Here is a 14,093-nt window from a genome sequence, read left to right as displayed (position 1 = left end):
CTTCCTGTACACCCTCTTGCCTGTGTTCTTGGTGAAACTTCAAGGGCTAGTCTCTTTGAGGGATTTGAACCTCCATCCACAGGTACCATCCCATGTCCTTCCTCAATCCCTGTCCTATCATACAGCCTCAGCAGCTACTAAGAATGAGATGGATGGGGATATTACTTGTTAAACTCCCACTTCCCAAGGACTTGATGGATTTTAAGTTTCAAAGTATAACTAAGCCTTTCAGGTTTGGAGTTTGAAAGATTTAATAATATGAAAGATTTTAATGGGATTATTTTTCCACATAGTTCAAAGCATTTCATTTCTTAGTCTGTATTTTTCCTGTAATCACTGAAAGAGAAAAGAAGGAGCAGAAATTATCAGCCTAATTTTATAAGCCAAAAATATTTTTGCCGTTATCTGAAATGGCAGAGGGTTGGAGGAAAAGCACTTTATTCGTGGCACTAGTGTGGCTCGGGACTCAAGAGGGTTCCAAGTACTAAAAGCTGGGGTGGAGAGTTCATAAATTTGAATGTGTCTACCTGATAATTAATAACATATTAACAGATCTCCTTATATGTAGACTACAGTTAAGGAAGAGATACAGAAGATTAAGGTTTAGTTATCTCAATAATGGCCCATGTGACCTGTTTTTGAGCAGAATATAATTTAAGGTTTTGTGCCAAATAAAAGTCAGGAATTCAGAGGAAGGATTTATAGTTGTCAGATAAAATATTCACTGAAAGCTTTGTACAAGAGGACAGATTGAACTTTGCTTTCAAAGAAAAGGATAATTTAAATAATGTGGAAAAAAAAGTCTGTGTTTGTTCATTAGGTTCAGGTGATCTGGGTAGACTGTAAAAATTCTGTATGCAAGATATAAGGTGTTCTTCTTTGACTAGAACTAAACCAGTTGTTGAGAAGATGGATGTTTTCCTTAGTTCCTTACACAAACTTGTTTTGGTAAATCTATAGGATTTTAGTTGACAATTGTCACTGGTAGTCTGTATATGACAGTGTTTTCAAAACAAGATGCCAGCCAAGACATAGGCTGTTATTCAGAACATGGGGGTGTTGCATCCAAAATTCAGAAGACACTGTGTGGGGCAGGAGGAAAACAGTAAAAAAGGGAAGGTAGTGGGGTGGAGGCAATATGGCTGACTGGAGCCAGCTTTCCACAGAGGCTCCCATCCAGAAGGAAAGTGAAAGGACAGAAGTTTAGCAAGTAACCTAGTGGATTACAGTTGAACCAAGACAGGAAGTTGAAGAACGCACATCAACCCTGCTGAGGCAAGCTGCTACCCCAAGGATACAAACAAAAGGCACAAAATCCATTGACAAGTGGAGAGGAGTCCCGTCCCTCATAAGAACAGCTCACAGCACACTTTCTACAAACAAGCAAGCAGAATTCAAATATCCTCCCATTTTATTCCATGGGAGAAACCCTCTAAAAACTGGACCTTCTTCCCCTAGGGTGACATGGAACTCTCCTGCCAGGTAGAAAACTGTCTAAAATTGTTTATATTCTCTACCTGCATTTCTGAACTCCCAGCACTCCCCTCCACTCTCACCTGAGGTCTGGAAGCCTGTTCCCCATGGAGTCCAAATTCTTGGGCATTTTCTCAAGAGGTGTGGATAGGGCATGGACTGATGCTGGTCAGTGCTGATTCTGCAGCACGGGATTAGGGAGAAGATAGTCATCTGAGAGGGAACCATACAGGAATGGCGGTGCCCTGAGACACAGAGCAGCAGCCTCTGTGGGAACAATAGGGTTTACACCCCTGGGGATATTCTGGAGTCACATCCCCTGTGTCTCTGGGCAACAAGAAGAGGCCAGGGATCTTCTCTGGTGGCAGAAACTGGCAGAAAAGATCTGGAATGGAAACACAGGCCCCATGAGTAAAGGCTATGTCTGAGGCAGTACAGGCCTGGGTGAAGCATGGGGACTAGAATACACATGTGCAGAGACAGCAGACTCCCAGGGCAGGGCTGACCAAGAGGACTGCTTTACTGAGTGTAAGATGCACCTGGTCCTCAGGGAATCATAGCTAAGGCAAAGGTGGCCAGACAGAGGCTGAAACTGATAGCTGAGTGTAAGCTCTAAGCCCACCCACCCCAAAATAAATTGCAGCTGAGACCAGACAGTGGCACAGACTAGGGCTGAGTTGCAGTTTCTGTGAACTCAAATAGCGTCTGATCCATAGGAGAATATAGCCAGGATAGAAACATATTCTGTGAAGTTGTTCTGTTCTGTCAGCAAAATCAATCAGGGGTGGGGCTGGAACTGAGTTAACCACCCCAGGCTCCATTAGGCACCTGGGGTTGTCAGGTCTCCCCTTCTCCTGCCGGATAGTGGCAGAGAGCAACGGCCTGGCTGAGGAGACATAGATCTCCCCATGACTCAGGCAGGTGCAAATCTCTGGAGCATATGATCATTGGAGGGAACTGGGTCACAGGCCTGCAGGGTTATCAGTGACTGCATGTGACAGAGGTACAAGATGGGGAAGAAGGCATCAACCTTCCCAGACTAATTTATTTGCAGGGTGGGTCCTCCTGACCCCATGGAGCACCAAAGCGAGTCATACTTGAGCTGCCAGCAGACCCTGAGATCTAGTTGCCGAAGACCTTTTGAAATCTCCCACCTGAGACAGTTGCTGCCTGAGACAATTGATTTGGACCTTTGAACTGACTAATCACCTGAGGACTATCCAAGTGGTACCCTGGGTGTGTGATTGTGGGAAGGTTTGATTTTCCTTTTCCAATTGTTGCCTGTGGGGGTCGGGGTGACTTAATTACTGGTATTTCTCCACAGCTGAGACTTCAACCCAGAGTAATTGATTCACCAGGGTAGGACAGAGACCAACTGAAAACAAGATAGAGCCACTTAGCCCCACCACACCAAACAGGTCCCCAGTTTCTCAGGCCATAGCACTATACAGGTCCTTGGCAATGCTAGACGGGGAAAGGAACAGACACCAGTCCCATATTTTGGGCACAGGGCTGGTAAGTGATACTCCTGGAGTCCCCAACCCAACTTCTTTTTATCTGCTCATGTAGTCAAATTGTGTAAAATAATCGTGGGGTGGAATCAGTGAAAATGCTTTGGTAACATGAATTACCAGGGTAGATCAACCCCCTCCCCCCCACTAAGAAAAGATATGGCAGACACAACTGAAGATCTCATTTATAAACAGATGACCGAGTTGTCAGAAATCAAATTCGGAATTTGGATCACAAACAAGATTAATAGAATAGAGGAAAAATTGGAATTAGAAATTCAAGGAGCACTTTTAAAGTTGTCTCCAGAATTCAATGAATTCAAAGACAAAATGACCAAAGATTTTGACACATTGAGACAAGAATTTGCAGCCCTCAAAGATCAGAAAAGTACAGTAGAATCCCTCAGTAACAGATGGGGCAAGCAAAAACAAGGATTTATGACATTGAAGACAAAGCTTTTGAACGCTCCCAAAATCTCAAAGATGAAGAGAAATGGACAGCAAAAATGGATCATTCTCTCAGAGAGCTCTGGGATAATTCTAAGAAAGCTAATATTCACCTCCTAGGAATCTCTGAAGGTGACAAAGTGGCTTCACAAGGCACAGAGGCTCTTCTTCATGAAATTATGGAAGAGAACTTTCCAGACATGCCATGAGATTCTGAAATTCAGATAGAAGACAGTTTCAGAACCCTAGCATGACTCAACCTAAATAAGACATCCCACAGGCACATCATAATTAGCTTCACTAAATTTAATATGAAGGAGAAAATTCTGAAAGCAGCCAAACATAAGAAAACCATAACCTACAAGTAGAAGAATATTAGAATAACTGCAGATCTCTCTGCTGAAACCTTTCAAGCAAGAAGAGGGTGGTCATTGACTTTTAATATTCTAAAACAAAATAAGTTTGAACCCAGAATCCTGTATCTAGCTAAATTGAGTTTCATTTATCATGGAGAAATTAAATACATTAATGACATTCACATGTTGAAAAAATTTGCCATAACTAAACCAGCTCTTCAGGATATTCTCATATCTATACTCCATAATGACCAGACCAGTCCTAGACCACAAAAGTAAACTCACACAGAAACTTTTGATCAAACTCCAACTTCCAAAGTGGCAAAAGCATTAAAAATGTCCACCAGACTTTTGAAAAACTCGATACCCCAAATTCTACCAGGCTTATCAATATTCTCCATTAATGTAAATGGCTTAAATTATCCTCAAAAGAGGCACAGTTTGTCTGACTGCATACAAAACCTTGGGCCAGATATCTGCTGCATACAAGAATATCATCTACCTTAAAAGATAAATATGCTCAGGGTGAAGGGATGGTCATCTATATTTCAGGCAAATGGAAATCAGAAAAAAGCAGATGTTGATATTCTATTAGCAGACTCAATGGGTTTTAAACCAACAAAAGTAAGGAAAGATAAGGATGGTCACTTCATATTTGTTAAGGGTAACACTCATTGTGATCAGATTTCAATTAACATTTATGTACTCAATCAGAATTCACCTCAATTTATAAGAGAGACTCTAACAGACATGAGCAACTTGATTTCCTCCAGCTTCATAATAGTCAGAGATTTTAACAGGCCTTTGGCAGTGTCGTATAGATCCCCCAATAAGAAGCTTAGCAAAGAAAATTCAGTTTTAAACTGAACCATTCAACATTTGGATTTAACAGACATTTTCAGAACATTTCATCCCAACAAAACTGAGTACACATTCTTCTCATCAGCTCATGAAACAAAATCCAAAATCGATCACATCTTAGGTCGCAAGTCTCACCATAGTACATTTAAAGGAAGAGAAATTATTCCTCACATCCTCTCGGACCACCATGAAATAAAAATTGAACTCAGTAACAATAGTAATATACATACTCATACAAAAACATGGAAGCTAAATAACCTTATGCTGAAGGATAGATGGGTCATAGACAATATTAAGAAGGAAACTACCAAATTTTTGGAACAAAACAGTAATGAAGACATGAATTATCAATACCTCTGGCATACTTCAAAGGCAATCCTAAGAGGAAAATTTATAGCACTGAACACCTTCCTCATGAGAACAGAAGGAGGGGATGTTAACAACTTAATGGGACATCTCAAGCAACTGGAAAAGAAAGCAGAGGAAAAGAAATAACCAAAATTAGAGAATTATACAACAGATTAATAAATCAAAAAGTGGTTTTTTTGAAAAGGTCAATAAAATAAATAAACCCTTGGCTAACCTAACCAGGAAAAAAGAGTAAAATCTCTAATTTCATCCATCAGAAGTGGCAAGCATGAAATAAAAAGAGACTCCTCAGAAATTGAAAAAAAAAAAACCTTAATTAATATTACAAGAAAATTTATTCTCAGAAATATGAAAATGTGAAGGAAATACTCCAATACTTGGAAGCATGCCACTTTCCAAAACTTAGCCAGAATCCAGTGGAAATATTGAACAGGCCTATATGAAGTTCTGAAATAGAATCAACCATACAAAATCTCCCTAAAAAGAAAAGCCTGTGACCAGAAGTCTTCATGTCATAATTCTACTAAACGTTTAAAGAGGAACCAGTACCTATATTACTCAACCTTTTCCAAAATATGGAAAAAGAAGGAAAACTACCCAACACATTCTATGAAGCAAACGTTACCTTGATCTCCAAAACAGAAAAAGAGCCAACAAAAAAGAAATATAGACCAATATCACTAATGAATATTGATGCAAAAAATTTCAACAAGATCCTAACAAACAGATCAAGTGGGTTTTATCACAGGGTCTCAAGGCTGGTTTAATATACATAAATCTATCAATATAATTCAGCACATAAACAAATTAAGAAACAAAGAACATATGATTCTCTCTATTGATGCAGAAAAAGCTTTTGAAAATATCCAGCATCCTTTCATGATTAGAACACTTAAGAAAATTGGTATAGAAGGGATATTTCTTAAACTGACAGAGGCCATTTACAGCAAACCTACATCCAACATCTTATTGAATGGAGTTAAATTGAAATCATGTCAACTCAGACCAGGAACCAGGCAAGGTTTCTCATTGCCTCCACTGCTCTTTAACATTGTAATGGAAGTTTTAGCCATCACAATTAGGGAAGAAAAGGCGATCAAGGGTATCCATATAGGGTCAGAAAAGATCAAACTTTCACTCTTCGCAGATGATATGATTGTATATCTGGAAAACACCAGGGATTCTACTACAACACTCTTAGAAGTGACCAAGGAATACAGCAGCACCTCAGGTTACAAAATGAACACTCATAAATCTGTAGCTTTTATATATACCAACAATAGTCAAGCTGAAAATACAGTCAAGGACTCTATTCTGTTCACAGTAGGTGCCAAAGAAGAAATATTTGGGAGTTTATTTAACAAAGGACATGAAAGATCGCTATAAAGAGAACTTTGAAACTCTAAGAAAAGAAATGGCTAATGGTGCTAACAAATAGAAAAACATACCATGCTCATGTCTGGGAAGAATCAATATTGTTAAAATGTTCATACTACCCAAAGCAATATATAATTTTAATGCAATCTCTATTAAAGCTCCACTGTCATACTTTAAAGATCTCAAAAAAAAAAAATACTTCCTTTTATATAGAATCAGAAAAAAAACTCAAATAGCCAAGACATTACTCAGAAATAAAAACAAAGCAGGAGGAATCATGCTTCCAGACCTCAGAGTATACCATAAATTGATAGTGATCAAAACTGGCACAAAAACAAAAAGGTAGATGTATAGAACAGAATAGAGAACCAAGAGATGAACCCAGCCGACTTACCATTACTTGATCTTTGACAAGCTAATTAAAAACATTCAGTGGGGAAAAGATTCCCTATTTAACAAATGGTGCTGGGCGAACTGGCTGGCAACCTATAGAAGACTGAAACTGAACCCACACCTTTCACCATTAACAAAGATAGTCTCTCACTGGTTTAAAGATTTAAACTTAGGACATAAATCTATAAAAATACTAGAAGAAAGTGCAGGGAAAACTCTTGAAGAAATCAGCCTGGGTGATTATTTTATGAGGAGGACCCACATGGGCAATTGAAGCAGCATGAAAAATACACTACTGAGACCTGATAAGACTAAAAATCTTATGCACAGCCAAGAACACAGTAAGTAAAGCAAGCAGACAGCCCTCAAAATGGGAGAAGATATTTGTAGGTTATGTCTCTGACAAAGGTTTAATAACCAGAATCCAAAGAGAACTCAAATGTATTAGCAAGAAAAGAACAAGTGATCCCATGTCAGGTTGGGCAAGGGACTTGAAGAGAAACTTTTCTGAAGAAGACAGGGGAATGGCCTACAAACACATGTTCATTATCCTTAATCATCAGAGAAATGCAAATCAAAATGACTTTGAGATGTCATCTAATTCCAGTAAGATTAGCCCATGTCACAAAATCCCAAAACTATACATGTTGGCATGGATGTGGAGAAAAGGGAAGACTTCTACACTGTTGTTGGGAATGCAAACTAATACGTTCCTTTTGGAAAGATGTTTGGAGAACACTTAGAGATCTAAAAATAGATCTGCCATTCAATCCTACAATTCCTCTTCTAGGTATATATCCGAAGACCAAAATTCACACTTTAACAAAGATATTTGTACCAGAATATTTATTGCAGCCCAATTCATAGTTTCTAAATCATGGAAGAAGCCCAAATGTCCACTGACCCATGAATGGATTAATAAATTGTGGTATATGTACACCATGGAATATTATGCAACCTTAAAAGTGAATGGAGACTTTACCTCTTTAATGTTTACATGGATGGAGCTGGAACATATTCTTCTTAGTAAAGTATTTCAAGAATGAAACAAAAAGTATCCAATGTACTCAGCCCTACTATGAAACTAATTCATAGCTTTCATATGAAAGCTATAACCCAATTATAACCTAAGAATATGGGGAAAGGGGAAATGGAGGGGAGGGCAGGGGAAAGTATGGGTGAAGGGAGGGAAATTGGTGGGGCCGCACCTACAGTGCATCTTATAAGATTCATGTGAAACTCACTAAATGTAGAATATAAATATCTTAACACAATAACTAAGGGGGTGCTAGAAAGGCTATGTTAACCATGAGGGCATTTCAAATTGTATATAAAACCAGTGCATGGAGCCCCATGTTTGCATTAATGTACACGGCTATGATTTAATTAAAAAAAAAAAAAGGAAGGTAAAAACTGAGTCATAACAGATAGATTGACACTCAGACCACAAAACAGAAATGACTCAACTGGAGTACTTATCCTCCTTTTTCCATATTTTTTTTTACTTTAAAATGCAATAGTTATGTCACTCTGCTTTATAGCGTTTACAGTTCTCAATCGCCGGGCTCACACTTCCCAATTCCAATAACTCTTTCAAATATATCTGCTCCTACCTCATCTAAGTTATGGCCCCTCCGTTTTTTCTACATTAACACCTGTTCTGTATATCCAAGCCCAGTCTTCTCAGAAAATCCTTTCATAATGGTGCAAACCCATATAGTTCTATTGCATTATTTATTTTCTGTTAACAATTAGAACATGTATACTCTATCATTCAACTTAGCATGTTTTCTAGTTAAATATATTCATGGACAACATCTTTCAAATATTTAATATCTGTCACCAAGACAACATCTAAGATAATTCTAGTCCCAGTTCACTAAATCACTTTTCCTTCTAGAAAGACACTTCTAAAACTGCTTATCTTTCAAACAGTTTTCCCAAGCTTATTTCTAATCTTTGATACTTTCCCTCAAACTGAAGTTCTTCCCTTCTTCATCACTGAATTAAATTCTGTTACGTTTTTGTGTGCACATAATTTAAACATGCAAGTAATGTAAGGTCTCTAATGCATTCCCTGAAGATATATTTCTGCATCATAATGTTCTACTTAGATCATAAACTACTCAAGGTCAGTGCGAGTGCCTATTTAACTCTCTTCATGTTCTTACAGCAGCATGTACTAAGAGACCCTGAATAACTGTCCTCATGAAAAAAGTAGTTGAAGGTGCTTTTCTCCTTAGCACTGGAGAGAAAATCAAGGTTAAATTTAAAAAGTTATGGGTAGTGCCTGTGGCTCAAAGGAATAGGGTGAAAGCATACCAGAGGTGGCAGGTTCAAACCTGGCCCTGGCCAAAAACTGCAAAAAGAAAAAAAAAAAGTTATTAGTGGCAGTCAAGTTTAATGAGAAAACACTACATTATGCCTATGTATTTGTATTTTGTTACATCTTGACTCAGCTTTCTTTAGGCTGGGTGCAGTGGCTCACTTCTCTGATCCTAGAGCTCTGGGAGGCAAAGTTTGAGGATCACTTGAGCTCAGGAGTTTGAGACCAGCCTGAGCAAAAGTGAGACCCCATCTCTGCTAAAACTAAACAAATTAGCTGATGTGGTAGTGCACATCTGTAGTCTCAGCTACTTGGGAGGCTGAGACAGGAGAATTGCTTAAATCTAGGAGTTTGAGGTTGCTGTGAGCTAAGATGATGCATAACAGAGCACAACCTCTTCTGTAGCAGCCAAAGCAATTCAGGAGATAGAAATTGCTAAATCTGAGGGAATATATGTAACATAATATTTTCATTAGGCTGATGGCCCTGTGTGTCTAATTAATTGTTCACTAAGGACTATTACTTAGGCTTAAAACAACCCTGTGTCATGAGACTTTCAATAAGATTTTAAGAAATGTGTTTTATTTTTATTTCCATTGACAAGTATTTTAATTATTTAATTATTAATGAAAGAAAAAAGTTATTGTAATTTTAACCAAAAAGGAAATGCAAATACATCCTTCAAAATCATGTCTGTTATAAAACTGTCACATATAAGTCTCCTGTGTTATGAGAAGCTTTCTGTCCCCATGATGTTACCCATAATTGACAATTTGCCAGGACACATTGGTCTCTGGAAGAGAAGAGACTTCTGCTAAGTCTGTGACTGTCACATGAAATTTATATGCTTTTTTCTAGATAAATGTGTGTTAAAGCTTTTAAAAATGGGTGGAAAGAGTATACTTAATTAATAAGGTTATATTTAATTTTCATATATCCTCTAAAAAGGAAATTGTCAAAGTTAATGAAATACATTTATGTGTGTGTGTGTAGTACTTTCTATTATTCTATGTGTGATTATAGCAAATGGTGGAAGTCAACCTTACATCTAAAGTTTTTGGTGTGCGTGTCTGTGAGCCAGACTTAGGATAAGATCAAAGTAAGAATTCCTAAGTCTATATGAAATCAGCACATTGTACCCCAATGTAAATGCATTAATGTATGCGTGATGTATGTATTTATAATTTATTAAAAAATAAAAAAGAAAAGAATGAATCCTTGGCTCAGTGCCCATAGATCAGTAGTTAGGGCACCAGCCACATGCACCGATGGGGCTGGTGGGTTCAAAGCAGGCCCGGGCTTGCTAAACAACGACAACAACAACAACAAAAAAGTCAGGCGTTGTGGCAGGCACCTGTAGTCCTAGCTACTTGGGAAGCTGAGGCAAGAGAATCACTTAAGCCCAAGAGATTGAGGTTGCTGTGAGCTGGGAGACCACAGCACTCTGTCGAGGGTGACACAGTGAGACTCTGTCTCTAAAAAAAAAAAAATGTAGCCTCACATACAGAAGCTAAGACTGGATGATATCAACAAAACTCCAACTAAGCAACAAAAGACTTAAGTTTTAGCAGAAAAACTGTCAGAAAGGGAAATGCTCTTGTAGTAGGGGCTTGCATGGGGATGAGAAAGAAAGGTGTGGAGATGTGACCTTAAGATAAATTCTTCCAGGTCTTGAATCAGAATAGAACCTGGGATTTAGACAAATGTTTGGACTAGGTTGACAGTTAGTTAGATACCTGTGGCTTTAATGAAATCTTTGAACAGAAGTATCACAGAATTTCCCCTGCCTTCTGTCTTCAAGGATTCAGGGGTCCTCATCATTTAAAAATGTTCCTTTTTCCTTCAATCATGAAACCTGTTGCTCTTAAGAGCATTGCAGTGATACCTTCTCGAACAACAAGTTTATTAATTGATTAATTTATCTATGTGCTTGGCAAGCATACAGGGTTGGACAATTAAATTTGTGAACTCATCCTAGAAAAATTCCTACATACTTTATTGCAGAATGACACTACAGTCACCTTCAGAAGCTACTTGAGAAGCTACCCAGTGACATCAGTGTCTATTCCACCCTTATAAGACATTTTTGTAGGTTTAGTTCATAAACTTAATTGTCAGACCTCACAAGACAACAGCTCTGATAGCTATTCCAGAAAAAGATTTCCAACTTGAATGGTGCTGCCTGGGTGCATAACATTCCAAGGGATGTGCCTCAAAGGTGACCATACTGTCATTCAGCAATGAGATATGTAGCATTTTTTCTAGGAAAAGTTGGCAAACTTAATTGTCTACTCTCATATATTAAAGGATGATTTAAAACTCCCACGGGAATAAAATAAAAATCTTGACCTCAAGGAACTTAAAGTTTAGCAAGAAAGACCAGCATGAACATAATGTCAATAGAAGGGGAGGAGACAAGATGGCTGACTGAAGCCAGCTTTCCACAGAGGCTCCCATCCAGTAGGAGAGTTAAAGGACAAAAATTCAGCAAGTAACCTGGTGGATTTGAGCTGCACTAAGAGAGAAGGTTAAAGAACGCACGTCAACACCACTGAGGCGAGCTGCGACCACAAGAATACAAACAAAAGGTACAAAATACATCACCAAGCGGACGGGAGTCCCCTCCCCAATGAGAATGGCTCAGAGTGCCCCACAAACAACTGGGCAGAGTTCAAAGGTCCTCCCACTACACTCCATGCGAGAGACCCTCTAAAAACTGGACCTACCTCACCTACTAGGGTGCCACAGCGTCCTTCTGCCAGGCATAAAACTGTATAAACTGTATATAGTCTCTACCTGGAATTCTGAGCTCCCAGCACTCCCCTTCACTCACACTGAGGTCTGGAGGCCAGTCCCCGTTGGCAAAGAGGGGACTGCACAGGAGTGGCAGTTCCCTGAGGCACATTGCGACAGCCATCTTTTGGTGACAATACGGCCAGGCATAAAACTGTGTAAAGCTGTGTGTGTTCTCTGCAAACAACCCCAGGCTCCCAGCACTCCCTGAGCTCCACTCTGCTCTCACACCAAGGTCTGGAGGCCTGTCCCCCAGGGGTCCAGACTCTTGGGCAATTGCTTGAGGGGTGTAGACAGTGCTGGGCTGCAGCCAGTCGGTACAGACTCTGGGGTACAGGAGCGGAGAGAAGACGGTTGGTCGAAGGGAACTACACTGGAGCAGCAGTTGCCTGAGCCATAAAAGAGCAGCACTCTTGCTAGCAATACGGCTCACTACCGAATATTATGAAGCCACATCCCCTGTCTCCCAGGGCAACCAGAGACTCTGAGTATAGGATTTGCCTGAGGCAACTCCAAAATGCAAACCGGGGAAACTCCCAGGATGGGGCTGACCCAGAGGTCTGCTTTACTAAACCTAAGACGCACCTGGCCCTCAGGGGATCGTCAGCCTATAGACAATATAAGAGCAAAGACAAGCTGATTTGGAACTCAATTCAGTTTTTCTTCTGCAGGGGAACCACAAAGTTGTTCTGTTCTGTTCTGTCAGTAACATTAATCAGGGGCGAGACTGGACCTGAGTGAATACCCCCCAACCTTCATCAAGTGCCCAAGGTTGTCAGGCCTCACCTCCTCCTGCTAGAGAGAGGCAGAGTGCAGCGGGCTGGCAGACTTACTTGTGATTCAGGCAGGTGCAAATTCCTGGAGTACCGATTCACTACAGGCAACTATGTCAGCCAAGTGCAGGGCTTTCAGTGACTGGGTGTAAAAGTGCTGCAAGGTGGGAAAGGAGGCAGCAACCTTCCCAGACTGATCTATTGGTTGGGTGGCTTCTCCTGACTCCACACAGCACAGGACCAAGCCACACCAGTTCCCAGAGACTTCTTAAACTCTCTCACCCAAAACAGGTGCAGACTGAGACAATTGATTTGGACTTTTCGAACTGAGCCAATCGCTTGAGGACCAATCAGGTGGTGCCCTGGGTGCACGGCGGTAGGAAGGTTTGATTTTTCTTTTCCAATTGTTTGCCAGTGGGGGGTGGGGGGACTTAATTGCTGATATTTCTCCACAGTTAAGACTTCAATCCAGAGTATCTGTTTCACTAGGGTGTAACATATACCAGCTGAAAACAAGACAGAACCACTTAGACCCACCACACGAGACAGGGCCCCAGTTTCTCAGGCCACAACACTGTACAAGCCCTTGAAAATTCCCCAGGGGAAAAAATCAGAGGGATTTTTCCATGGGGCGGAACCAGTGGAAAAACTCTGGTAACATGAATTACTAGAATAGATCAACCCCCACCCAAGGAAAGATATGGCAGATGTAATTGACGATCGTATTCATAAACAACTGGCTGAAATTTCAGAAAGTGAATTCAGAATTTGCATTTCAGACATGATTAACAAAGTGGAATTAGGAATTTGAGGAGAAATTCAAAAGTTGTCTCAAGAATTTCACGAATTTAAATACAAAACCACCAAAGACTTAGACACACTAAAGCAAGAATTTGCAGCCCTCAAAGATAAGAAAAATACAGTAGAATACCTCAGAGACAGAATGGAGCAAGCAGAAGAAAGGATTTCTGACATTGAAGATAAAACCTTTGAACTCTCCCAAACTCAGAGAGGAATAGAAATGGAGAGCAAAACCAGATCACTCTCTCAGAGAGCTCTGGGATAATTCAAAGAAGGCAAATCTCTGAATAATTGGAGTTGAGAAAAAGATGAAGTAGCCTCGCAGGGCACAGAGGCCCTTCTGCATAAAATTTGAAAGAGAATATTCCAGACATGCCTAGAGATTCTGAAATTCAGATAGCAGACAGCTTCAGAACTCCAGCGTGACTCAACCCCAATAAGACATCCCCCAGGAATATCATAATTAACTTCACTAAAGTTAATGTGAAGGAGAAAATCCTCAAAGCTGCCAGGAGAAAGAAAACAATTACCTTCAAAGGGAAGAATGTTAGAATGACTGCAGATCTCTCTGCTGAAACTTTTCAAGCCAGAAGAGGGTGGTCACTGACTTTTA

This window comes from Nycticebus coucang, chromosome 19 (genome assembly GCF_027406575.1).
Source record: "Nycticebus coucang isolate mNycCou1 chromosome 19, mNycCou1.pri, whole genome shotgun sequence".
Classification (NCBI taxonomy): domain Eukaryota; kingdom Metazoa; phylum Chordata; class Mammalia; order Primates; family Lorisidae; genus Nycticebus; species Nycticebus coucang.
Note: the sequence above shows the minus strand (reverse complement) of the source record.